This window comes from Panthera uncia, chromosome D1, assembly GCF_023721935.1.
Source record: "Panthera uncia isolate 11264 chromosome D1, Puncia_PCG_1.0, whole genome shotgun sequence".
Classification (NCBI taxonomy): domain Eukaryota; kingdom Metazoa; phylum Chordata; class Mammalia; order Carnivora; family Felidae; genus Panthera; species Panthera uncia.
In genome coordinates, this window is record NC_064808.1 from 4,647,754 (window position 1) to 4,673,255 (window position 25,502).

The 25,502-nt window shown below is 44.7% G+C and overlaps 1 protein-coding gene and 1 long non-coding RNA gene across 3 annotated transcripts in view; one reads left to right on the top strand and one right to left on the bottom strand.

Annotated features, from left to right (window-relative positions):
* Nucleotides 1-25,502, top strand: part of PC (pyruvate carboxylase) — a 101,498-nt gene that overhangs the window by 18,375 nt on the left and 57,621 nt on the right. The gene's annotated exons all lie outside the window — the stretch shown is intronic.
* On the bottom strand, nt 2,749-3,426 carry LOC125912007 (uncharacterized). Its single transcript, XR_007454580.1, has 2 exons — nt 3,202-3,426; nt 2,749-3,023 (listed from the first exon to the last, which is right to left on the bottom strand). It is a non-coding gene; the product is annotated as an uncharacterized LOC125912007 (long non-coding RNA).

Consider the following 25,502-nt stretch of genomic DNA (forward strand, 5'->3'; position numbering starts at 1 on the left):
CTGCCTCTTCTCCGTGCGCCCCCCCCCCCCCCCCCCCCCCCCCCCCCGCCCCGATCTTTGGGACCGGATGAGAGACCAGCATGTGGTCTGTGCGGTGAGCCTGCCAGAACCCCTTCCTGCTCCGTTAGGTGGGCTGGCAGGGCTCATCGTGAGGGAAATGGCTTCCAGGTAGTTCGCGCTTTCCCTTTACGTCCAGGGCAGGACAGGTGGGAGCTGAAACTGCCTGCCAGTGCTGGCACTTACTCCACACAAAACAGTGCATCTGTAGAGGTTAAATTTGAGCGTTTTTGTTCTTTGCGTTGTTTAGGTGCATGGTGTGGGAGGCATTTTGGAGGGGGAGGTCTTCCTAGCACACGGAGCGTATGCATTTGTAACTCTGGTTTCTTTTTTTCTTCCAACTCTAAGTAAAACCTTGGATTACGAGTGACTTGTTCTGCGAGTGTTCTGCAAGACGAGCAGACGTTGCTAATAAATTATAACCTGATAAAAATGAGCCGTGTCTTACAATACGAGTAGTGTTGTGCTGAATGTCACATGATCACAACTGAGTGAGTGGTTCTTGAAATTCGCTTTGATGTACAGGTGCCTTGGATTACAAGCATGCTTCCAGAACAGATTATGCTCCCAAACTAAGGTTTTACTGGTACTTGCATTTTCATGCTTCGTGTGCTGGGGCTTTGGGATGGCATTTGATGAGCGGAACAGACGTGCGGCACCTGCTGAGGAGAGGGAAAGTAAGTCCGTTGAGACTGGTCATGAGTGAGGGGATGGTATACTTTACCTTCTAAGTGAAGATCTGAGTCTAGTCCTATAGCTGGCCTCTCTCGTTTTTAAACTCTGAGTCAGTTTCTACTCTCTCATAAGCTCACTTCTCCTACTGGAGACAACACAGCTTAAAGAGTTTTGTTTTTTTGTTTTGTTTTTTCTCCAGGAGGCAAATGAAGGGCCTATCCAGGGCAGAGGGCAAAGACTAGAAATCCCTAGCAGATTTCTGGTCCCAGTCACTGCCTCTGAGATTTTTGTCCCAGATCAGCAAGCCAAACAAAGTAAGCCCGAGGGTCCAGTCACTGATGGGTTCCCATCCAAGGATCTTTGATGGTGTTTTTTTACCCACAACATTTTAGAGACTAAATGTGTGGTATTTTTGCTAACACCAATTTTCTGACTCTGATACCACCTGGGCATCCTACAATTTAATTCAGTTCTGACACTAACCACCTGGAGTTAGTGGCGACCCGGTGGGTTAAGGGCTCAGTCGTACAAGACTACCTCCAATTCAGATGCCAGTCACAAGTCCCACATTGCCACCTGTACTTCTGACCAACTGGCTGTAAGTAGGGGGTTCCCATGACCACCTCCTTGGGTTTGATAATTTGCTCTAATGGCTCACAGAACTCAGGGAGTCACTTTATGTATGTTTACTGATTTGTTATAAAGGATACAAATGAACATCCCGGTAAAGGGGTACTTTGGGTAAAGTCCAGAAGGATCCTGAGCACAGGAACTTGTGTCCCATTGGAGTTGGGGGGATGCCTCCCTCCCTGCACACAGATGGATTCACCAACCAATCAGCTCTCTGAATTCTGCTGTTTAGGGTGTTCATGGAGGTTCCATTACGTTCACATGATTGAACATCCGTGATTGACTCCATCTCTAGCCTCCCCTTCCTGAGGCCCAGGGGTGGGGCTGAAAGTTCCAACCCTCTAATCTCACCATTGGTTACTCTGGCAACCAGCCTCCTCCTGAAAACTATCTGGGTGCCCAATGAGAGTTCTCATTAGCATAGACTGTGGTGTGGTTGAAAAGGGCTTATTGTGAATAACAAAAGACTCTCCTTGCACCCCTATCACTCAGGAAATGCCAAGGGTTTTAGAACCTTTGTTGCCAGAAACATAGAATAAAGACCAAATTCACATTTCTTATTAAATTACAATAACACAGGGTCTTTGTGGGATTCTGGGTTTGGATGGGGTGGCATCCCCTTACAGTGAAATCTTTGGGATGATGGAGTGCCTTCCACCCTGAAAACTGAGGTCTGGTGGAACAGCCACCAGTGAGGCCAAGGCCTTGGAAGCCCTACACATGGACCTAATAGAGCCTTGTAACAGGAGACCAAGTGGTAAACCGAAGGATTAAGTTTAACTTAAAAAAGTATGTATTTCAGCTAAGTAATACTTGCCTCTGATCCAACATCTGTATATAAAAGCCTTGTTTTGTCCCTTTCCCTTGTAGCCCAGTTCCACTCCCTAGAAGCCACTTCTGGTTGAAGTATCTTGTCTGTCCTTTTAGAGATGATGTGTCCATTTAAAATATAAATCTATTTCTATTTGTTTTTCTTCGTATACTCTCTCTCTGCTCCGTGCCCTTTTTATCTATTGGTTTGCCTTTGAGATCCTCCCATGTCAGTACAGATGTCCCTGCTTCACTCTTTAATAACTGTGTAAATTCCGTAGTAGTTTTTTTTCTTTTTCTTTTTTTGCTATATGTTTACTACAAAATATAGCACACAGAAGAGGAACTTTTTTTAAGTTTATTTATTTATTTTGAGAGTGTGTGCATGTGTGTGTGTGCGTGTTTGAGCAGGGAAGGGGCAGAGAGAATCCTAAGCAGACTGCACTGTCAGCGCAGAGCCTGATGTGGAGCTTGATCTCACAAACCATGAGATCGTGACCTGAGCAGAAATCGACAGTCATTCGCTTAACTGACTGAGCCACTCAGGCGCCCCTGCAGAAGAAGTATTTAAAACATATAGCCACACACATACATTAAAACAAAATAATGAACTTCTATGTTTCTATCCCCCAGGTTAGGGAATGAAAAGGTTAGGACCACACATGGAAGCCTGACCCTCCCACCCCAGTTAAAGAGCCGTACCCTCACAGCTATTCTTTTGTAATAATCATTCTCTTGATTTGTTTTCAGTAGTTTTACCACCTATGACCAATCTCTGCATAATTTAGGCATAACTAAAGAATGTTTTTGAACATGATAGACATGGAGTCATACTGTAGACCCCTGTTTCGCTTGGCATTGTGTTTGTAATTCATCCATGTGGATGCGCACAGCTCGCTTCGTTTTCACGTTTTCACTGTTCTGTAACTAACCCCCCCCCCCCCCCCCCCCCCGCCCCGTCCCATGAATGTTCTACAGTGTATTTATCCTCTCTACTGCCAACAAGCCTTTGGTACTACTTTCGTGTACTTTCGTGTTTTTGCTCTGAGGAACGATACTGCTGAGAACATTCTTTGTGCATGGCTCCTGGTGTACATGAGCATGAGTTTCTTCAGGGAATAATCTAGGAGTGGAATTGTTAACACATCTGACCCTCCTAGGTTAGGGGAAACTTTTCCAATGTGGTTGTACTAATACACCCTTCTTCCCACTAGCAGTATAGAGCACTGAGAATTTTCTGATCACCCACGTAGTGGGAATTTGGACTACAAATCTGTGAGTGTTGTTTTATGATTACAGCTTTTGTGGGTGTTTTTGTTGTTTGTTTGTTTGTTTCTCCAAGTCCAATCAGTGACTTGGATTTTTTTTGCAGGTAGCTGTTGTGGGTGAGGAGAGGTAGATCAGGTTCCTTTCTGGTTCATTCTCATGCAAAGAGAGACTCCCCACCTTGGGTGGGCTCTGAGCTGTGCCCTTATGCTAGTGAGGCTTTGAAGGATCACCTGGTTCTGTAGAATGGCCTCAGGGCAAAGACTTCAAGGTTTACTTGTCTCTGGAGGCGGGGGTTTCTTCCTCCATTTAGATTTTGGTCTGAGTGTTCTTTATTTTCTTGCTAACATGTTAATACTTTTAAGAAAATTTTAAAAATTCAGAAGTTTTTCTTTTAATTTAAATACTTAAAAAATTAAAAAGTATACGTACATAAGTATTTTTATTCAGCATTTTTAGTCATCATCTGCAGGAGGCATGGATGGTGTTTTAAAAACACCCCAAAAATTCAACTGAGGAAATTCGAGGATTTAATTGGCTTTATTCAAGGATTCATGAGTTGGGCAGCATCTCATCTAGCAAATAGAAAGGAGCTGCAGAGCTATACAAAATGGGAGACTTTTGTTGGCAGAAGGCGCAGGGACAAGGAAAGAGCAGATTACCCCATCTTTGGGAGGACGGAAGGGGTCTATCAGGTAGATACCTCACTACTGCTGACCAAGAAAATTCTAGACTGATGTAAATTTTTGTTTAATGTTTATTTATTTATTTTTTTTTTTTGAGAGAGAGACAGAGTGTGAGTGGGGAAGAGGCAAAGAGAGAGGGAGACACAGAATCCAAAGCAGGCTCCAGGCTCTGGGCTGTCAGCACAGAGCCTGATGCGGGGCTCAAACTCACAGCCCATGAGATGATGACCTGAGCCGAAGTCGGGCGCTCAACCGACTGAGCCACCCAGGCGCCCCTGTTTAACTTTAAAGTAGTGCTTTTGAGGCAGGGCCTCTTCATCCCTAGGTTGTGGCTCCCATTCTCACGTGTTTTGGCTTTAACACTGAGAATAAGACCAGGAGCATCACAGTGATGTTGTGGAGGTCGTTTGGGCCACTCTCCCAGAACTGTAGTACTTTGATGCTTGGGTTGGGCCTGGAAAGCTGACTCACTCATTTCAAACTCCTGTGCCATTAATTTGTCCTGGAAATTCCACTTTGGGAATTTGTAATGGAAAATAGAATCTCTGGGGTCCCCCCGCCTCATTCGAGAGACCCCTGGTTGACCTAAGTATGTCTTCGTGGGGGCTGGGTCCTCCCTAGCATTTACTTCACAGGTAAGGTTGCTTACAGAGCAGGAATAACACCCAGGCAATTGTTGATATGTGTTTTAAGGAAGTTTTAAAATGATATTCTAGTTTAGACTCTGGTCCCCCTTGTCTGTGGTTGCAGACGCCTGCTTTCACATAGTTGTTTTTTCGAAATATTTTGCCCTTTTGATTTCTGGAATTCTCCATAATTTTCACATTTTTTGCATTCCTGGGGAGACTGTATGAATATCCCATTGTCATTTCGCTACTGTCAGGTTGATCTTGGTAGGTGTAAATTTCAGGCTGGCCTAATTCTTGTTTTTGTTTTTTTAAAGCTTTTAATAATGTTATCTGGGTACTGAAGAAGCTACTCAGTTTTCCCTTTTTTCTTATTGTGGTAAAATACACATAACATAAAATTTACCATCTTAACCATTTTTAAATGCAAAGTTCATTGGAATTAAGTGTATTCACATTGTTGTGCAACCATCACCACCATTCAACCCCAGAGTTTTTCCTCATCTTGTAAAAATGAAACTCTGTTTCCGTTAACCGGTAACTTCCATTCTCCCCTCCCATCTGTGCCCTGGAAACCACCATTATACTTTGTCTTTTCATATGCTTAGTGGCCATTCATGTACCTTTGAAGAAATGTCTCTTCAGATCCTTTGCTCATTTTTGAATTGGGTTGTTTTGTTGTTGTTGAGTTTTAGGAGTCCTATATATTCTGGATATCAATCTTCTATTGGATATATTGCTTGTAAATGTTTCCATCCTGTGGATTGCCTTTTTACTCTGGGAATAATGTCTTTTGATGCACAAAATTTAAAAATTTTCATGAAGTCTAGTTGGTCTGTTTTTTCTTTTGTTACCTGTGTTTTTGGCATTCTATCCAAGAAATCATTGCCAAGACCAGTGTCATGAAGCTTTTGTCCTGTGTTTCCTTCAGAGTTTTATGTCTTACGTTTAGGTCCTTGACCATTTTGAGTCAGTTTTTGCATATGATGTTAGATAAGGATCCAGCTTCATTTTTATGCATGAAAATATCCAGTTTTCCCAGTATCATTTGTTGAAAAGACTATCTTTCTCCATTGAATGGGCTTGGCATTCTCGTCAAAAACCCTTTGATCATATATGCAAGAGTTTAATTCTGGGCTCTCAATTTTATTCCATTGGTCTATATGTCTGTCTTTATGCCAGTTCCAGACTATTTTGATTACTGTAGCTTGGTAGTAGGTTTTAAAATCAGTAAGTGTGGCGGCGCCTGGGTGGCTCAGTTGGTTAAGCGTCTGACTCTTGGTTTTGGCTCAGGTCATGATCTCACGGTTCATGGGTTCAAGCCCCACATCGGGCTCTGCTCTGAAGCATGGAGCCTGCCTGGGATTCTCCCTCTCCCTCTCTCTCTCTGCCTCTCCTCTGCTCTCTGTGTCTCTCAAAATAAATAAACTTAAAAAAAAAATTTTTTTTTAAATCAGTAAGTGTGAGTCCTTCAGTTTTGTTCTTTTTCAAGATAGTTTTGTCTATTTGGAATCCCTTGAGATTCCATATGAGTTTTAGGATGGATTTTCTATTTCTGCCAAAAAAAAAAAAAAAGCCGTTAGGCTTTTGATAGGGATTGCATTGAATCTGTAGAACACTTTGGGTAGTGTTGACATTTAACAAAGTTAAGTCTTCCAATCCATGACCATGGGATGTTCCCATTTATTTATTTTTTATTTAGTTTTGTAGTTTTTATGGAACAAGGTTTCTACCTCCTTGGTTAAGTTAATTACTAACTATCTGTTCTTTTTGAGGCTATTATAATGAAATTGTTTTTGTAATTTTCAGATTGTTTATGGTTCATGTATTGAAATGCTACTGACTTCTGTATGTTGCTGTTGTATCCTGCTAATTTATTCGTTCTTATAATGTGTGTGTTTGTGTGTGTGTGTGGGGGGGTATCTTTTGGGTTTTCTACATATAAGATTACATCATCTGCAAACAAATAATTTTACTTCTTTCCAGATTGGATGCCTTTAACTTCTTTTTATTGCATAATTATGTTTGCTGTGAATTTTTCATTTATAGCTTTTATTCTGTGGAGGTAGTTTCTTTCTATTGCTTTTTTTTTTTTTTTTAGTTTATTTATTTTGAGAGAGAGAGAGAGAGTGTGAGGGGGGAAGGGCAGATAGGGAGAGAAAGAACCTCAAGCAGGCTCCACACTGTCAGCACAGAGTGATGTGGGGCTCAAACTCATGAACCATGAGATCATGACCTGAGCTTAACCAACTGAGCCACCCAGGAACCCCTCTTGTTTTTTGTTTTTTGGGTTTTTTTTAGTATTTATTAATTTTTTTTCTCAGAGCACGAGTGGGGGAGGGACATAGAGGGGGAGACACAGAATCTGAAATAGGCTCCAGGCTCTGAGCTGTCCACACAGAGCCCGATGTGGGGCTTGAACTTGAGAATGGCAAGATCATGGCTTGAGCCAAAGTCAGATGCTTAACTGACTAAGCCACCCAGGCGCCCCTCTTGTTTTGTTTTGTTTTGTTTTCCCCCCACATTTTATTTATTTTTGAGAGAGAGAGCACAAATGGGGGAGGGGCAGAGAGAGAAGGAGACACAGAATCTGAAGCAGGCTCCAGGCTCTGAGCTGTCAGCACAGAGCCCGATGTGGGGCTCGAACCCACGAACCGTGACATCATGACCTGAGCTGAAGTCAGTTGCTTAACCAACTGAGCCATCCAGGCACCCTCCGCCTCTTGTTTTGTTAACGTAAGCATTTATGGCTGTAAATCTTCCCCTTAGCCCTGCCTTCACTACATTTCAGAAGTTTTGGTATGTTTTGTTTTCATTTTCATTTGTGTAGTTTCTTATTTCCCTTGTAATTTATTCTTTGATCCATTGGCTGTTTAAAAATGTGTTTTTAGGGGCACCTGGGTGTCTCTGTCGGTTAGGTGTCCGACTCTTGATCTCGTCTCAGGTCATGATCTTATGGTTCCTGAGATTGAGCCCCATGTTGGGCTCAGTGCTGACAGTGCAGAGTCTGCTTTGGGTTCTCTCTCTCTCTCTCTCTCTCTCTCTGCCTCTTCCTTACTTGCACATGCGTTCTCTCTCTCAAAATAAAGAAAGTTAAAAAAAATGTGTTGTTCAATTTCCACAAATTGGTGAATGTTCCAGTTTTCCTTTTGCTCTTGATCTGTAATCTGATCCAGTTGTGGTTGGAGAAGATACGTGTATGATAGCTATCTTTTTAAATCCACCGAGATTTAATTTGTGGTCTAATGTATGATCTATCTGGGAAAATGTCCCATGTGCATTTGAGAAGATTGTGTATTCTGTTGTTGGGTAGAGTGTCCTGTATATATCTGTTAGACCTAGTTGGTTTGTTGTGTTATATAAGTCCACTTCTGTCTGGTTGTTCTATTATTCTGAGTGGGGTACTGAAGTCTCCAACGATACTGTTTATCTCTCTCTTCAGTTTTGTCAGTTGATGAACTGTCGTCAGGTGTGTAAATGTTTTTAATTGTTGTATTTTCTTGCTGTTTGAACCTTTTATTAATATATCTTTCTCTTGTAGTTTTTTTTATTTGAAGTCTATCTTGTCTGATATTAGCATGGCCACCCTAGTCTTTTTCGGTTACTCTTTGCAAAGAATATCTTTCTCTATCCTGTCACTTTCAACCAGTTTGTGTCTTTGGATCTCAGGTGAGTTTCTTGTAGACAGCATATTGTTGGATTATGTGTTTTTATTCATTATGCCAATCTCTGTCTTTTGATTGGAGAGTTTAATCATTTACATTTGAAGAAATTACTGATAAGGAGGGACTGCTGTCATTGTATTATTTGTTTTCTATATGCCCTATAGTGTTTTGTCCTTTCTTTACTGCATTATTCTTTTCTTTTGTGTTCAGTTTAATTTTTGTAGTGAAGTGTTTAAGTCCTTTCTCTTTTCCTTTTGTATGTATTCTAAGCTATTTTCTCTGTAGTTACTATGGGGATTAAATTTAACATCCTAAAGTTGTAACACTCTAATTTTAATTTATACTAGTTTAGCTTAAATAATATAAAAAAAATGCGCCTTTATAGCTCTGTCCTCACCCCTTTCAGTTGTTGATGTCACAAGGTTACATCTTTATATTGTGTGCCCCAAAACATAAACTAATAATTCTTTTAAACAGGCTCCTAAATTATGTAGAAAACAAGATTTGAAACTACAAACTAAATTACATTAATACTAGTGTCTACACTAATAATTGTTTTTTTCCTTCAAATGTATTAGTCTCTTAAATGATGTAAAAAAACAAGTACAGTTATAAACCATTGTTGCAATAATACTAGTTTTATAATTGCCAATGTAATTACCTTTATTGAGATCTTTATTTCGGCATGTGGCTTTTTGAATTTGCTTCTAGTATCTGTTTATATTAGCCTGCATGATTCCCTTGAGCTTATCTTGCAGAGCAGGTTTAGTGGTCAGACCCTCCCTCTGCTTTTGTTTACCTGGGAATATCTGTTTTTTGTTTTTGTTTTTTAATTTTTAAAATGTTTATTTTTTATTTTTTATTTTTAAAAAATGTTTATTCATTTTTGAGAAAAAGAAACAGAGTGTGAGGAGGGGAGGAGCAGAGAGAAAATGAGAGACCCAGAATCTGAAGCAGGCTTCAGGCTCTGAGCTGTCAGCACAGAGCTGGACGCGGGGCTTGAACTCACGAACCATGAGATCATGACCTGAGCCTAAGTTGGATGCTTAACTGATTGAGCCACCTAGGTGCCCCAAATGTGTATTTATTTTTGAGAGAGAGAGCACGAACAGGGGGTGGGAGCATAGAGAGAGGGAGACAGAATCCAAAGCAGGCTCCACGCTGTCAGTGTAAAGCCCGATGTGGGGCTTGAACCCACGAATCATGAGATCATGACCTGAGCTGAAGTTGGACACTCAACTGACTGAGCTGCCCAGGTGCTCCTGGAATTATTATTTTTTTAAATGTTTATTTTTGAGAGGAGTGGGGAGAGGCAGAGAGAAGGGGAGAGAGAGGATCTAAAGCAGGCTCCACCCTGACAGCAGAGAGCCTGATGCAGGGCTTGAAATCATGAACTATGAGATCATGGCCTGAGCCAAAGTTGGACACTTAACTGACTGAGCCACCCAGGCACCCCTACCTGGGACTATCTTAATTCATCCCTCACTTCTGAAAGATGGTTTTGCCACATACAGGATTTGTGGTTGATAGGTTTTTTCTTTTAGCATTTTGAATATATTACTCCACTGCCTTTTGGCCTCCAATGTCTCTGATGATTAATCTGCTAAATACCTTATTGAAGATCCCTTGTATGTGACAATTTGCTGCTCTCTTGCTGTTTTCAAGATTGTCTTTGTTTTTGTCTTTTGGAACCTTGATTATAATGTGTCTTGCTGTGGGTCTCTTTGACTTCATCTTGGGATTCGTTGAGGTTTTTATATGTTTGTATTCATGTTTTTCATCAAATTTGGGATGTTTTCAGCCATTAGTTCCTCAAATATTCTCTTCTTTTCCTTCTGGGCTCCTACAGTGTATATGCTGGTGTGCTCGCTGGTGTCCTACTGGTGCCTTAGGCTCTGTTCACTTTTCTTCGGTCTTTTTCCTTTCTGTTCCTCACACTTGATAATTCCCATTGTCCTGTCTGCAAGTTCACATATTCTTTCTTCTGCCTGCTCAAATCTGCCTTTGAATTGTTGCTGTGAAATTTTCATTTCAGTTATTTTACTTTTCAGCTTTAGAGTTTCTTTTTAGTTTTTTTTATATCTTTATTGATATTTTCCACATAATTTTCTGACTTTTTTTTTTTTTCACATTTTCCTGTAGTTCTTTGAGAATCTTTAAGACAAGTTGTTTAAAGTCTTTGTCAAGTATATCAGCTATTAGGTCTTTTTCAGGGGCAGTTTCTATTTTTTCCTTTGAATGGGCCATACTTTTCAGTTTCTTTGTATGCTTAGTGATTTTGTTGTTGAGCACTGGGCATTTTATTCTAATAGTGTGGTACTCTGGAAATCAGACTCTTCCCTTTCCCCAGGGAAAAGTCTGTTTTTATTTATTGTCTTCCTAAATTACTGTAGGCTGCCATCAGCCTGGGGTGTATATGTAAGGTCTTTCAAGTGTTTTCTGTTTTCCTGGCATGCATGGTCACTTTCCAATTCTGTGTGAGCCGTTGTTTCTGAATGTACTAGTCTTTAACATCTGGCTTCCCAAAGGGAGAAAAGTAAACCATGAAGGGGAGAAAAGAGGGTACATGCCCTTTAAATCCCCTACCGTCACTTCCATGGGAGGGGTAGGGGGCTTATGACAATGGAGGGAAGTGCAGTAACCGTGACTACACACTTCTTTGTCTGCACCTCTGTGATCAGAAACAGTAGCCAGTAATCAGAACACAGATCTTTATTTGGAGGTCCGGGTCCTCTTTGCCCACCCCTGCCCCAGCATGTTGTGTGTCCTCTGCTCCAGGAACATGCACACAGCTGCCTGCCTTGTGGCTAGGGTTTGGGAATGCATAGAGGCTACTGTGCTAAGAGGTGAAATTGACAGAAATTAATTGCAATCTACCCCTTAAGACTTTCCATGGAAATTGAAGACTCCAGACTTCCACAGACACCAGAGTTCCAAAATAGTAACATCAAAAGATTCTGCCAGCGCAGTTGTTGTCTAGGAGGGAAGTCAGATTCCTGGTACTTCGTATTCTGTCATCTTCCCAGAATCCTCCTACTTATTATTGGCATACATACAGATAGATGATCATCTTTTTGTAGTACCTTACCATCTCCAATGTACTTTCATATGTGACTTCATTCAGTGCCTACTTTGCCTACACATTTTAGAGGACAGACCTCTTTGGTGGTTCTGCTCCTGCTCCCGGGTGGTCTTTGCCCTCTTTAGTCCCTTTGGTATTTGCCTGTCATGCTGTGCTCATCACACACCACTAGTCTGTTCTCTGGGCCAATTTAGACGTAAATTCTTCTATTTTTGTTGTCTCAGACTTCCTTTCCTATTCCTTCATGTAAGTTTCTCCTATTCTTTACATATTTTCTCTTCTTTCTCTTAGGCCTGATTCTACTAATATTGCTTGTTTCCCATGTTCTGGTTTCCTGCCTTCATCACCACTCTATCACCTTAAGTAGGTTTGACACCATCCAGCCCTTCCTAGTGGGGAGAGTAGAACTCAAAGTTAGCACCCCAAGCGCTGTTCTTTATTGCGTGGACAAATGAACCTTTACCAAAAGCATGTTGTATGCCGGGGGTTGAGTAAGTGCTTCCCACTCGGCGTCCCGTGGTCTCATTTAGCCTCACAGCAGCGTGTTTTAGTACAGGATTCTAAAGGTCAGCTTGTAGAGTTTTCCATTGATTATCTATAATCTTCCTTCTATTAGTCTGTGAGGACGGGAAGGAATACATTCAGTCAGGTGGTTTTCTGTCCATGCAGCTAAGTGCTTCATGTATATTGACTGTCAATGATTTTCAAATTTCTGCAGCTTTCTTCTGCCATCTATCACATTTCTGGGCTGCTGTTATCTTCCATGGGAACAGAGAGGAGTCCAGCCGTGTGACTGGGAGTCGAGCTCTGGAGTCAGACTATTGGATTCAATAGTCTGATTAATTAAAGCATAACTAGGGAGGCCAGCCTGGACGGTTAAAAATTATATATTTAGGGGCGCCTGGGTGGCGCAGTCGGTTAAGCGTCCGACTTCAGCCAGGTCACGATCTCGCGGTCCGTGAGTTCGAGCCCCGCGTCAGGCTCTGGGCTGATGGCTCGGAGCCTGGAGCCTGTTTCCGATTCTGTGTCTCCCTCTCTCTCTGCCCCTCCCCCGTTCATGCTCTGTCTCTCTCTGTCCCAAAAATAAATAAAAAACGTTGAAAAAAAAATTATATATTTAAAATGTCATATATGCATGAATGTTCATAGCAGCATTATTCATAATAGCCAAAAAGTAGAAACAACCCAAACGCTTATCAACCAATGAGTGAATAAACAAAATATGTTATATCCATGCAATGGGATGGTACTCAGTCATAAAAAGGAATGATACATGCCACAGCATGGATGAACCCTGAAAACATTATACTACGTGAAAGAAGCTAGTACAAAAGGCTATACAGTATATGAAATTTATATGAAATGTCCAAATTCATAGAGGCAGAAAGTAGATTGGTAGTTGCTAGGTACTGGGGGGACAAGGGATTGGGGAGTGACTGTTAACAGTACTGTGTTCTGTTTTGGGATGATGAAAACGTTCTGGAATTAGATAGTGGTGATGGCTGCACAACATTGTGAAGTAGTGAAATCCACTGAATTGTATGCTTTATTTAAAAAAAATTTTTAATGTTTATTTTCAAGAGAGAGAGAGAGAGAGAGAGAGAGAGAGAGAGAGAGGGACAGCGTGAGTGGGGGAGGGGCAGACAGAGGGAGAGAGAGACACACAGACACAGAATCAGAAGCAGCCTCCAGGCTCTGAGCTCTCAGCGCAGAGCCTGACGGGGGGATCGAACTCCCGAACTGTGAGATCATGACCCCAGCCGAAGTTGGATGCTTAACTGACTGAGCTGCCCAGGTGCTCCTGAATTGTGTGCTTTAAAATGGTGGGAGAAAAACTAAAAATTTAAAGTTGCAACCTGAAAGCTTAATCATATCACATTAGACTTCTCTTTGTCAGTGCACCTGTATGTTGTATGTACATTATTAGGCCCATGTGCCAAACAGTTCTCTTTGGTCACGTACCTACTCTGGGGTCCTATCAACTTACCATGACTTGATAGTTTTTAAAAAATTCTACTTCCTATACTATGCCAGGCATTTAAGAAGTACAGTACATTATAAATATTTATTGAATTACCTATGCTTGCTATTCCCATTTCATTAGTGCAGACAATTGCAGGTTAGCTATAATTACCTTTTGCTCAAGATTGTTTCAAAAAAGATAATGCCCCTTAAATTATGTGTCTTTCAATAAGAGTTCTACATTTTATATTTATAAGCTGGGTATATATTTTTTCCAGGTAGAAAATAGTGTGTTTGCCTTTTCTGATCACAAAGGTGATATTTGCTAATTATAAGCAAGATTCAGATAATGGTCTTGCCTAGACTGTGGCCTTTAGCTTTCAGAAGCCTCCAGACAATTCTGAATATGAAAAGGAGCTTCTTTCTGCCCTATCCTTCTTTTTATTATCGTCTCTGCATTCTTGAGTGAGTTTGGCCTTCATCACTTCTTTCCAAATAGCTTCTCAGACACCTTCTCTGACACAGAGAACACGAGGATGCTATTGTCCTCTTGTCCGAAGATCATGTCTGTCTGGTTTGCAAATAAGAAGAAAGAATATATGGTGTTTGCCATTTGTTCTGCCAAGTTAACGCCCCCTTAATTCCTACCTTTTTTTTTTCTCTCCCTTGGTTTTTTTTTTTTTTTTTTTTTTTTTTGCCTCGTGCTTTTCTGAATCCCGAAGCTGTGTGTTTTTCTGCGACCCATTTAAAGCCTTCATCCGTGACATAGCTCCTTTGTGGAAAAGAAGCAGTAGACTTCCAAGACTTCTTCCTTTCTCTTTGTGTGTGGCAGAGATGTTCACTAGCCTGCCTTCTTGCCACAGTGGTATGTGGTCCCCTTTCTCTGCTGCACTTATGGCTCAGCAACCTCGATCGAGGTGAGACGTGGCAGCAGTGACAGGCCGTTGTCTATTTAGCAGCTGATGTTATTGACCCACCTGTACCTTGCTTTTCTGTTGGGAGTTATTTTTTTATGTTTATTTATATATTTATTTAGAGAGAGAGAGAGAGCGCGAGTCGGGGAGGGCAGAGAGAAAAAGGGAGAGAGAAATCCCAAGCAGGCTCCATGCTGTCAGCACAGAGCGCACCAGGGAGCTCAGTCCCATGAACCGTGGGATCATGACCTGAGTCGAAACCAGGAGTCGGACGCTTAACTGACCGAACCACCCAGGTGGCCCTGGGAGTTATTTTCCAGCAGTGAGGATGCTCACATACTCCTTGTGTCCTTGTTTGAAACCCCTGTTTTGGCTAACGGCAAACTTGGACAGGACAGTTCATCAGGGTGAGGTAGAGCCTAGGACCTAGGCCAAAACTAACAGGCCTTCTCAGGGATGGAGAGGCCAGTGGCCCTCGGCTTCCTGTGGATGGCAAAGAACTCATACCCACGTCACCCGCAGCCATGGAGGGATGTGGACCAGAGACAGGAAAGAAGGGTAGAGCACAGGATAAGCAGGCACTTCTGTCTGGAGGTGTAGATGCACGTCCGCCAGGGCTGCGGGCTATTGCTTTGCCTGATTGACACTGAAGACTTGAAAGCGTGTTTTCATCTGAAGTTGGGGCAGGTGCTCATTGAATGAAAAGTACATCTATCTATAGCTGCCTCTTCATCCTTCTTGTCATCGTTCTGTTTATTTAGATTTCAAGTGCCTCCCCACTCTGATTAAATTAAGACTGCCGGGAACCCCCTTCCTTCTTCAGAAAGTCTATTCTGGGATCGTAGATTCTGGGTGGGCTTGATGCAGACAAAGGGACGCATAGCCTCATTCACAAGCACAGGGGAATTGTAATGAGGAAGATGGTGGGTCTCCCTTTTCCTGTTTAACTGAGCCGGGGGTTAGGGAAGGAACCCCTTTGTAAATGATGTATAGGGGTTGGCAGCTTTCTCTTTGTAGAGCCTTGTCAGCCTGTAATTCTCAGGGGGTCTTCCAAAGTGTGGGGAAAATGAGAGCAGAATTCTTGGGTGGTTTTGTACCTACTGGTTGATTCCCCCCCCCCCCCCTTGTGGAGAACTAAATTTATATAAAAGAAATCAGCAGCGAAATAATAACGGCTGCTACGTTTGTTCTGCTCTGCTGTGGTCTCTTCTGGAGGTCGAAGGTATTACCTTGAGGAAACTGAGGCTCCTGGGGGTGATCGCCTTGCCCCAAGTTGTGCAGTGATGGAGTAGCAAAACTCAGCTTCAGACTCGTCTCTCTGGCCCGACACCTAGGCCACACGCCGGCCCTGTTGCTGTGCCACTGCTGACAGAGCACGACACGGCCAGCCCTCCGCCAGAAGGCCACATGCTTGCTCCTTTCTCTCAATGGCCCAGGGTTTCCTGTTGGCCCAGCACATGTCTGTGCTGATGTCCTTCGAGAAGCCTTCACCTGCTTTTATTTTCCCTTCCCTGCCAGCATCTGACATGATGCCCAGGGTGTAGAAGCAGGGTTCTTTGCTCAGAACATCTTGGTCCTTCTCTGGTTTACAAAATTATCCTTGGTCTCTGTTTTCTTTTTGCTTTTATTTCATCTCTAGAATGCTGCTGCTTTAAGGCTAAAGTGAAGATAAAGATAATCCTGCCCAAGGGTTTGAAGAGATGTAAAGGAGGAGTTTTTTTAGCAAACAGTTGAGTTTTTAGCAAGGTTGTTGCCACACTCCTCGATGCGCTAGTGAGAGTGGGTTGTCTTCCTCGTGACACAGGGGGGGCGAGGGTATAAGTAGATGCAGTCAGGGGGCAGTCGAGCCACCGACCGGCTAAGGCATCTTGTCCTTGGCCACGTTGCCTCCGTCCTATTTCTCTGCAGTGAACAAATGTGAGTCCAGGCCCAGTGCCATTTCCCGAGGTGGTCAGAGTTCTCCCGTAGGAGGAAGAGAGCCACCGGTGAGGCTGCCTGGAGGAGGGTATGGTGATAACATAGTGGTGGCTTCCAGAGCCTGGAGCTGACAGGAAACTGTGGCCAAGAGTTGGCCCTTGGTCCTTTGTGAAGCTGCAACAGGTCCCTGGAGGACAGTCCGTGTGCCTCGCCTGCTTTTAGGTCCATGCCATTTCTCCTGTTCCCCCGTATTTCTCCCAGCCCGTGTTCTGAGATCTGGGGCTGATGGCCCTGTTGGATGGACAGCCTGGCACCTTTGTTTAGGGTATCTACTGTGCAGGCTGAGGTTTGTCTTGTTGGCGTGTGGAGTCTGAGAACACATCTCCCTTGCCTTGCCCCTCCTCCCTTCCCCTTCCCTCTATACCCCAGCTAGTGGCGTGGTGTATTCTGGGCCCGTGGTAAAGTGAGCCTCGTTGTTCCAGATTACTTACATACGTACTTTGTCTTTGTCTCTGCTAGTCTGATTACTGCGGATCGAACTAGTCTTGTTCTGAATCCATTCATCTGTATATTCACTCAGCGAGTGTCTTGTGCCAGACTTTGTGGAAACCTGCATTCTCAAACCAGTGTCACTTGCAGAAGTTTGGGTCACTGATGTGCCTTTGACCTGATGCCTGTTTTATAAACTCCTGTTCCTCCCGAGTAATACAGTATCTTTTCCCCAAAGAGTTGAGGCCTAGATTTGGATTCTGACCTCATTCAAAGGGGGAGCCTGGGCCAGGCCTCTCACTGCCAGGCCTCATTTTTTCCCTCGGCATTGGGAGTTAGAGCCCCCTCCCCCTCCTTGCTGTCTGTTTGCTATTCCCAGCACACAGATCCTCAGGACTGGCCCATTCACTGCCTCTGGCCTGGAGCCGGTTCCACTGTTGTCACTACCTCCCCCCTCCCCAAGCATCGGCTTCTGTTCCTTTGCAGCTTGTCAAGCTTCTGGAGGTCTCAGGGGAGCCTCTGATAGCACACAGGAAGCCCCTCCCCCAAGTTCCTCAAAGATGCTCTTTAAGGGTATGAGTGAAGGGGGAATTTGAAAATAGAAAATATTTTCTTCATTCATTTTACCCCTTGAGACTAACCTGGTGGCTTGAGATGGCCCATTTGGGTCCATGGTGCCGGGATTGTCTGAGTCTTCTCCAGGGCCTCTCCTGAAACCCTCTGGTTTATGTGGGCGCTGGGGGCCTGCAGGCTTGTGGGGCTTGGTCTGTCTCCTCTCTGAGCTGCCACATTAGAAGCCCTTTTGGATAGAGGAGTCTGCAGGGAGAAGACGGGGAGTGCTGCGGGCCTCCACTTGGCTGGGGCTCTGCTTTGAGGCTAGGGCGAGCCGAACATCTGGAAGCTTCAGGGGTGGAGAAGCCTTTTATTCATTCTATTTATTTATTCCTTTGCCTCTCATCTTCCCACCCATCTTCTTTTCTCACCCACACCGCCAAAAGAGACCGTCAGAAGTAGAAATGTTAACAGCGGCATAGGCATAGACTCCAGTAGACGTGAAGCCTGGTGGTTTGTTTATATCCCCCTTCTGCAGGAGCTGCGGGTGGAGACAAGAATTCCGATTGCCTTTGTGTGAATTCTCCTTTAATGCAAAATTACTTAGGAGGAGGAAAGAGGATTTCATTTGTTATTTTCCTTACCTGCTGGAGAGCTCACAGGCTGCTGCCAGGGAAGGAGTTGGCATTTGGAGTCAAGATTTTGCAGTGGATGGTGGGTGTTCCATAGGGGTAAGAACACGTGTAACTTAGGGGAGAGTGGACAGGATTCCAGTTTCTCCCCTCCCTGTAGCTGGAGGCCCTCCTGGAACTTCCAAAGGCCCTCCCCACAGCTGGCTGTTAGTTGTGAGCCCTGCTGTCCCTGATGGCTGAGGCGCTGCTTGCCCTGGGTCACCCAAATGCAGGCCAAAAGATAATCTCTGCCTTGTTACACAGGAATGCCAATAGTTTTCCAGACCCTTTCCCCTTATTGGTAACTTTCTTACATCCATCCAAGCAGTTGACACACATGTATTTAGGTGTTAGATTAATTAATCTGAAGCTTCGGCCTAGCTGAGGCGAAACACACACACCAGACAAAACCTGAGAGCAGGGAAGAAACAGCAGACACACCGACTGCTATTAAGGATAATCAGCCCTCCGGGCCTACTTCCAGTTTTCCTAGGAGCTTCCTTCTGGAATTTCAGACTTGACCTCTTTTCTCAGGTTATCAGTTCTGCATTCCCTTCTGACCCCAGGTAGGTGAGGCCCATCTCTGGAAACCTGTACCCGTTTGCATAGATCCTCACGGCAAGCACAGAACGCTCACATGTGATCCCGAGGGAATTTAGGGATTTCATTTTGCAGATGGTCACAAAGAACAAGGCCTGGGATCCAGATGTTCTGGATCCACGCAATCCCCTGGACATTCTGCAGTATTGTGTCTCCCCCTTAATGGCTTATCACTGCCACAGACATTTACCCTGTGCCTGTTGGTTTCCTGCTCTGCTAGGTCTGGGCTGCCAGGGGGAACAAGCCGTGGTCTCAGGCCTGGCAGTTGGCTGAGCTGCGTGCTGCCTCTAGCCAGCCGTGTCACTCGGGAGGTTAGGCTCTATTTCACCTTGTTAGGAGCACAGACCACACGCGTAAAACTGCTCAGCAACAAGCAGAGCAGGCCATCCGCAGCCATGAGCCTGGCTTGCCCACGGCTAAGTGGAGACAGCGGGCTGGGCTGAATGGCGAATCACCACTGGAGCCCTTGGTGTCCGTGGTCACTGGGCGCGGAGTGGTCTGCAGCTGGCCTTCACCCCCAGGGGCCACTGTGTGGCTGAGAGAGACCTGCATGCCCCCACCCCACCCCCCGGCCCCAGACTGATTACTTGTGTTCCGGGCCCCATGTTCCCTGCTGGACACGGCAGGGAACCACAAAGATGGAGCCCTGGTGGCCTGGTAGCAGGGAGGACAGGCAGAAGGCCTGTTACTGTTTAATTACAGCCGTGAAAAGTGCTGCGAGGGAGAGCGTGGTGGGGAAGGAGAGCGCCTTGGCAGGGCGGGCCAGGCAGTTATCTGCCTCCACAGTAGGCAGCTGCTGGGTGTGGATCTTGGCAGAACACAGGGAACCTGAGGCAGGTTTTGGCCACTCCAGCTTTCCACCTAGCTGTGAACGGGAGTGGCACCCTCCTTCCCCCCAGCTCCTCCCCCTCCTTGGCAGAGTCGGGCTCCTGGTGAGCGTCTTCTAGCTGGCACGCCCTAGGACCTCTGGTGGCACGGAGATCCTAGGCACCTCATGGTGCCCCCAGGGGGCAGGGTCTGTTCGTGTCACTAAGTTGAGTCAAATGTTCTCTTGCCTGGCAGCGGATCGTCAGTTTATGGGTTATCTGGGCTTGTTCTTTCCTCATATTTGTCAGCCATTTACTTTGGACCAGGCTGAGTCCTTCCCTCCAAGAACTCCCAGTAAAGTCTCCTTGGGGCCTTGCTTCGTGGTGTCTTACCTGTTGCCTGCGCCGAGACCAGGCAGGGATGAGTGTAGGTGGAGGGGACGGAGCCGTGTTCGGGTCACCCAGGGCCTTGGTGATCAGGAAACAAGAAGCACCGGGCTGTGAGTTCCTAGATTTCTTTTTTTTTTTGAAGGCAGCCCTTTAACCCTTCAAGCCCATGACTGTGACTGTGTCCGAGGGCCAGTGCCACCCTTAGGCCAGGCACACCTCAGGGGTCCCGCCCTTGGGAGTACCTCCCTCTGAATCTTCTGTGTCCCACCTCCGGTGCCTTTCTGGCTCGGCATTCCCAAAAAGGAGTGGGACCCACATCGCCCCCTTGGGGTCTCTCTGCCCTCTGCCCTGTGCGGGGACAACCAGATGTCCTAAGAGGTTGTCCCAAGGTCGCACGTCTGGGCCCGGTTCCAGAAGGGCAGCTCCCACCGGTGGCCACAGTATTTCTTTTGTGGGATCACGTGAGATCGCGCAGCCACGATGGTGCTGATAACGCAAAGTGTGAGTGACTCAAGTTTTTTTTGTGGAGGAGGAGATCCCCCCCAAATATTTGCCTGGGGCCCACACATCCTAGGTGTGGTCCTGCCCAAGGGCTAGTCATTGGGCCCAGCCAGCTCTGCTTAGCAGCTCTTGGCCTAGACCACAGAAGAGGATAAGGGCCTGTTGTTTGTCCCCAGGGCCTGAATGGCGCTTTGTTTTCCGAGTTGGAACTCCCAGGCCCGTGGCTTTTCTGCTGCTGCTGTTGCGGCAGTCACGTCTAGGATGAGAAATGCGATCCCACTCTCACTTCACGTTCTACTGAATATCGTGGAAGGTTGGGGCTGTGAGCCCGGGGGGTCTGTGTTCGTCTCTGTGGGTGGGAGTAAGAACCGAGATGCTGAGAGAAGGGGCCTTCCCTACCAGGAGACCCTAGCTGTGGCAGCAGGGAAAGCGGGGAGAACTGTGTGTTCACATTGAGTTGAGGAGCTAGTTGGCAGGAATCTAGGCCTGCTCTGAATTCGCAGGAAGGGAATGTGGTGGGAATGCCGGGTGAGCCCAGGCTGGGGGCCGCCTGGCAAAGGCGGGGGATGGGATTTGCTGCTCTCCTCTCCGTTTGCCTCCTTGTTCTCCTCCACCTGCACGCGGTTGCCACTTGGCCCTTTTTGGTGTGGAAACGGGGGAGGAGGGGGGACAGTCCTAAGAATTGAAGGTGCCTCTTCTGTGTTGGGGTCAAAGGAACGGAAGGGTGGTGTGGGGGCGCGGAGAGCAAACGGGGAAGGAGCTCCTTTGTAAGCTTTTGAAATCCGAGGCGAGCAGTCTTTCCCGCTCAGACTCCCAGGCCCTTTCAGGCTGTCAGTGAAAGGGCGCTGAGTCAGCTCTCCTGCTCTGACTCAGAACAGGAATCCTGTCTCATTCTCTGCTCACCTCTTTGCCTCTTCTTAGGTCACGAGGCGAAGAAGGTTGTTTTAAAGTTGGTTTCCCTTCTCCCAGTCTGTAGGAAGTGGCCTCCTAGACAAGTGTCTCTTCAAGTGGGGTCCCCAAGACCATTTCAAGGGGGTCCCTGAGTCAGAATGATTTTCACAATAATATCAGGAGATGACTTGTCTTTTCCACTGTGTTGACATTTGCACCGATGGTGCAAAAGCCAAGGTGGGCAAAGCTGGTGCCTTTGCAGGAGTCAGGGCAGCCGCAGCAGACTGCCCGGGCGGGGGGTTGCGGGGGGCACAGAGCCCTTAGCCTCCTTACGCTTGCTGTTGCATAGAGCCGGCTTCACTGAGTGGCCTTGAGGAGCCTCAGTGAAGATGGTTCATTTCGTTAACTCCCCTGGGATATCTTTTTCTTCCGTGTAACCTCCTCTTCTGGTTTAGGAACAATCTGTTCTTTTTCCGTGGGGATCCTCTCAGTGTGGCAGGGAGAGCTCATTGTACGGGTTAATCCAACCATGAGCCCTGAAAATTCTATGCTGCGTCCTGAGGACCTCGTTCACTGGGATGTGCTCAATGACCAGAGAATCTACATCTAAACTCTCAAGTTCAGCATTACCCTCTGCATTTTTAAGCATGTACAGTAAAAATTCAGCACTCTTTTTGGGCCACCGATCCTGTGTCCAGCCCCACTGTTTGGCCTGGGCACACCTACCAACCCCACCCATTGCAGAGTCACCTCATGACACACATTGCTTCTGCAAAGTGACATTTTTCAGATACTTGGTGGCTATTCGGGTATGCATACCCTTGGTGGCCTAGGCAATTTCATGTGTGTTCTTTTTTTTTTTTTTTTTTTTTAATGTTTGTTTATTTTTGAGAGAGAGCTGGGGAGGGGCAGAGAGAGAGAGGGACACACAATCGAAGCAGGCTCCAGCTCCAAGCTGTCAGCAAAGAGCCTGACGCGGGGCTCGAACTCACAAACTGTGAGATCATGACCTGAGCTGAAGTCGGATGCTTCACCGAGTGAATCACCCAGGCACCCCTCATGTGTGTTCTTAAAGTGAACAGGAAGATTTGAACACTCAATTTGTATGATTTTGTGGAATTTTCTGGGTCAAGTGAGTAGCAAACCATTTTGAGAGGTCACTTTAGGATGGTTACGGAAAGAGAGCCATTTCATTAACTCTTCTCTGCGCGTGTGCGCGTCCTTAATATTCTGTGTGATAAACTGGGAAGGCGCTCCGCAGGCTGAACTACGTTTGTTGGCTTGAGGACAAGCACTTCTGGGGTTCTTTGGGTTGCCAGCTGGACTAGCCACTTTTTCCAGGGAATGCTGTTTTTACTTGAAAGCACAACTGGCTGCTGTGATTATTCAGACTTGGGTATTTGACAGACTTTTTCTTGAAAAATGGTTCTAGTGAACCTGTTGCTTCAGAGAAAACAACTAATAGCATTTATTACCAATGGCAAAATTAGAACTGTTGAGCCATGATTGGAATTTTGGAAAGCTTATATCCAACATCATGAGCTTGGCAGCTTTTTTCAGTACCTAGACTTTTCTGATGATCTTGGTGGTAATATTACACATGTGGCATCTTGACATTTTATTATAAAATGTGTCCACATCTTGAAGATCAGCATAAGTCAGTGAACCAGTATTTTCTAAATGACTAGTGTGCAACAAAATCATGTTGGGTAAAAGGCCCATTTATATTTGAAGATGGGCCAGTGGATTTAAACCTAACAGAGTACATTAAAGTTCATATGGTTTCCTGTTTCATGTTATCATTAACTACTGTTGGTCAAGTTTTGGTGTAGAATCAAACAGGAGTATCCACAATTGTCTGAAAAGGCTGTTATTAAAATATTCCTCCCTTTTGCTAAATACATGCCTGGGCGAGTTGTCCAGATTTTCTTCATAAGCATGACTTATCACAACAGATTGAATGTAGAAGCACAGATAGGAGAATCTAGGATCTTTGTTTTTTATTTTTTATTTTTATTTAAGAATATTTATTTATTTTTAGAGAAGAAGAGAGAGCATACACACATACAAGTGGGGGAGAGGGGCAGAGGGAGAGAATCTCAAGCAGGCTCCCCACTCAGTTTGGAGCCCGATGTGGGGGTTGATCCCACAACACTGGGATCATGACCTGAGCTGAAACCAAGAGTCAGATAGATGCTCAACCGACTGAGCCACCCGGGTACCCTGAAAATCCAGCATCTTTGATTAAGCTGGACATTAAAGAGATTTAAAAAAAATGTAAAACAATACCACTCTTCCCAGTGTTTTTTTGTTTTTAAAAAAAAAATTTTTTTTTAATGTTTATTTATTTTTGAGACAGAGAGAGACAGAGCATGAACAGGGGAGGGGCAAAGAGAGAGGGAGACACAGAATCTGAAGCAGGCTCCAGGCTCTGAGTAGTCAGCACAGAGCCTGACGTGGGGCTCGAACCCACATACCGCGAGATCGTGACCTGAGCCGAAGTCGGACGCTTAACCGACTGAGCCACCCAGGCGCCCCATTCCCAGTGTTTTTAAAAATCTAGTTGTATGAAAAATATTTGTTAGCCTATAAGGTATTTATTATTATTATCTTAAAACAGATTAATAAATGTGAGGGTACCACATTCCACAGTAACCCAGCACTGAATTTGCTTTGCTTACAAAAAGCTCTCCACTCCTTCCTAGAAGACTCTCTGAGTCATGGAGTATATAGATTACTGATTAGTGGTTAAGAAGCAAACACAAAATTTTTGTTTGTCCAAGGATTTTAACTTCTTAAGGTTTAACGTGCATTAATTTTAAAAATGTATTTTTATAATAGCTTTACTTCAGATACAGTTCACATACTATAAAATTCACCCTTTTATATTTATTTATTTATTTATAATTTATTTTTAAATTTACATCCAAGTTTGTTAGCATATGGTGCAGCAATGATTTCAGGACTAGATTCCTTAATGCCCCTTACTCATTTAGCCCATCTCCCCTCTCACAACCCCTCCAGCAACCCTCTGTTTGTTCTCTATATTTAAGAGTCTCTTATATTTTGTCCCCCTCCCTGTTTTTATATTACTTTAAAAAAAAAAATTTTTTTTAACGTTTATTTATTTTTGAGAGAGAGAGAGAAAAAGAGAGACAGGCCACTAGTGGGAGAGGGGCAGAGAGAGAGGGAGACACAGAATTCAAAGCAGACTCCAGGCTCTGAGCTGTCAGCACAGAGCTCGACGCGGGGCTCGAACCCACGAACTATGAGATCATGATCTGAGCCGAAGTTGGATGCTCAACTGACTAAGCCACCCAGGTGCCCTATATTATTTTTGCTTCCCTTCCCTTATGTTCATCTGTTTTGTATCTTAAATTCCTCATATGAGTGAAGTCATATGATATTTGTCTTTCTCTGACTAATTTTGCTTAGCATAATACCCTCCAGTTCCATCCATGTAGTTGCAAATGGCAAGATTTCATTCTTTTTGACTGCCGAGTAATACTCCATTGTATACATATATACCACATCTTCTTTATCCATTCATCCGTCGATGGACATTTGGGCTCTTTCCATACTTTGGCTATTCGATAGTGCTGCTATAAACATTGGGGTGCATGTGCCCCTTCCAAAACAGCATACCTGTATCCCTTGGATAAATACTAATAGTGCAATTGCTGGGTCATAGGTTAGTTCTATTTTTAATTTGTTGAGGAACCTCCATACTGTTTTCCAGAGTGGCTGCACCAGTTTGCATTTCCACCAGCAGTGCAAAAGAGATCCTCTCTCTCCATCCTCGCCAACATCTGTTGTTGCCTGAGTTGTTAATGTTAGCCATTCTGACAGATGTGAGGTGGTATCTCATTGTGGTTTTGATTTGTCTTTCCCTGATGATGAGTGATGTTGAGCATTTTTTCATGTGTCGGTTGGCCATCGGGATGTCTTCTTTGGAGAAGTGTCTATTCATGTCTTTTGCCCATTTCTTCTCTGGATTGTTTTTTTGGGTGTTGAGTTTGATAAGTTCTGTATAGATTTTTGGATACTAACCCTTTATCTGATCTGTCGTTTGCAAATAAATATCTTCTCCCATTCCATCGGTTGCCTTTTAGTTTCGCTGCTTGTTTCCTTCGCTGTGCAGAAGCTTTTTATTTTGATGAGGTCCCAGTAGTTCATTTTTGCTTTTGTTTCCCTTGCCTCTGGAGACGTGTGGAGTAAGAAGTTGCTGCGGGCAAGATCAAAGAGGTTTTTGCCTGCTTTCTCCTCGAGGATTTTGATGGCTTCCTGTCTTACATTGAGGTTTTCATCTATT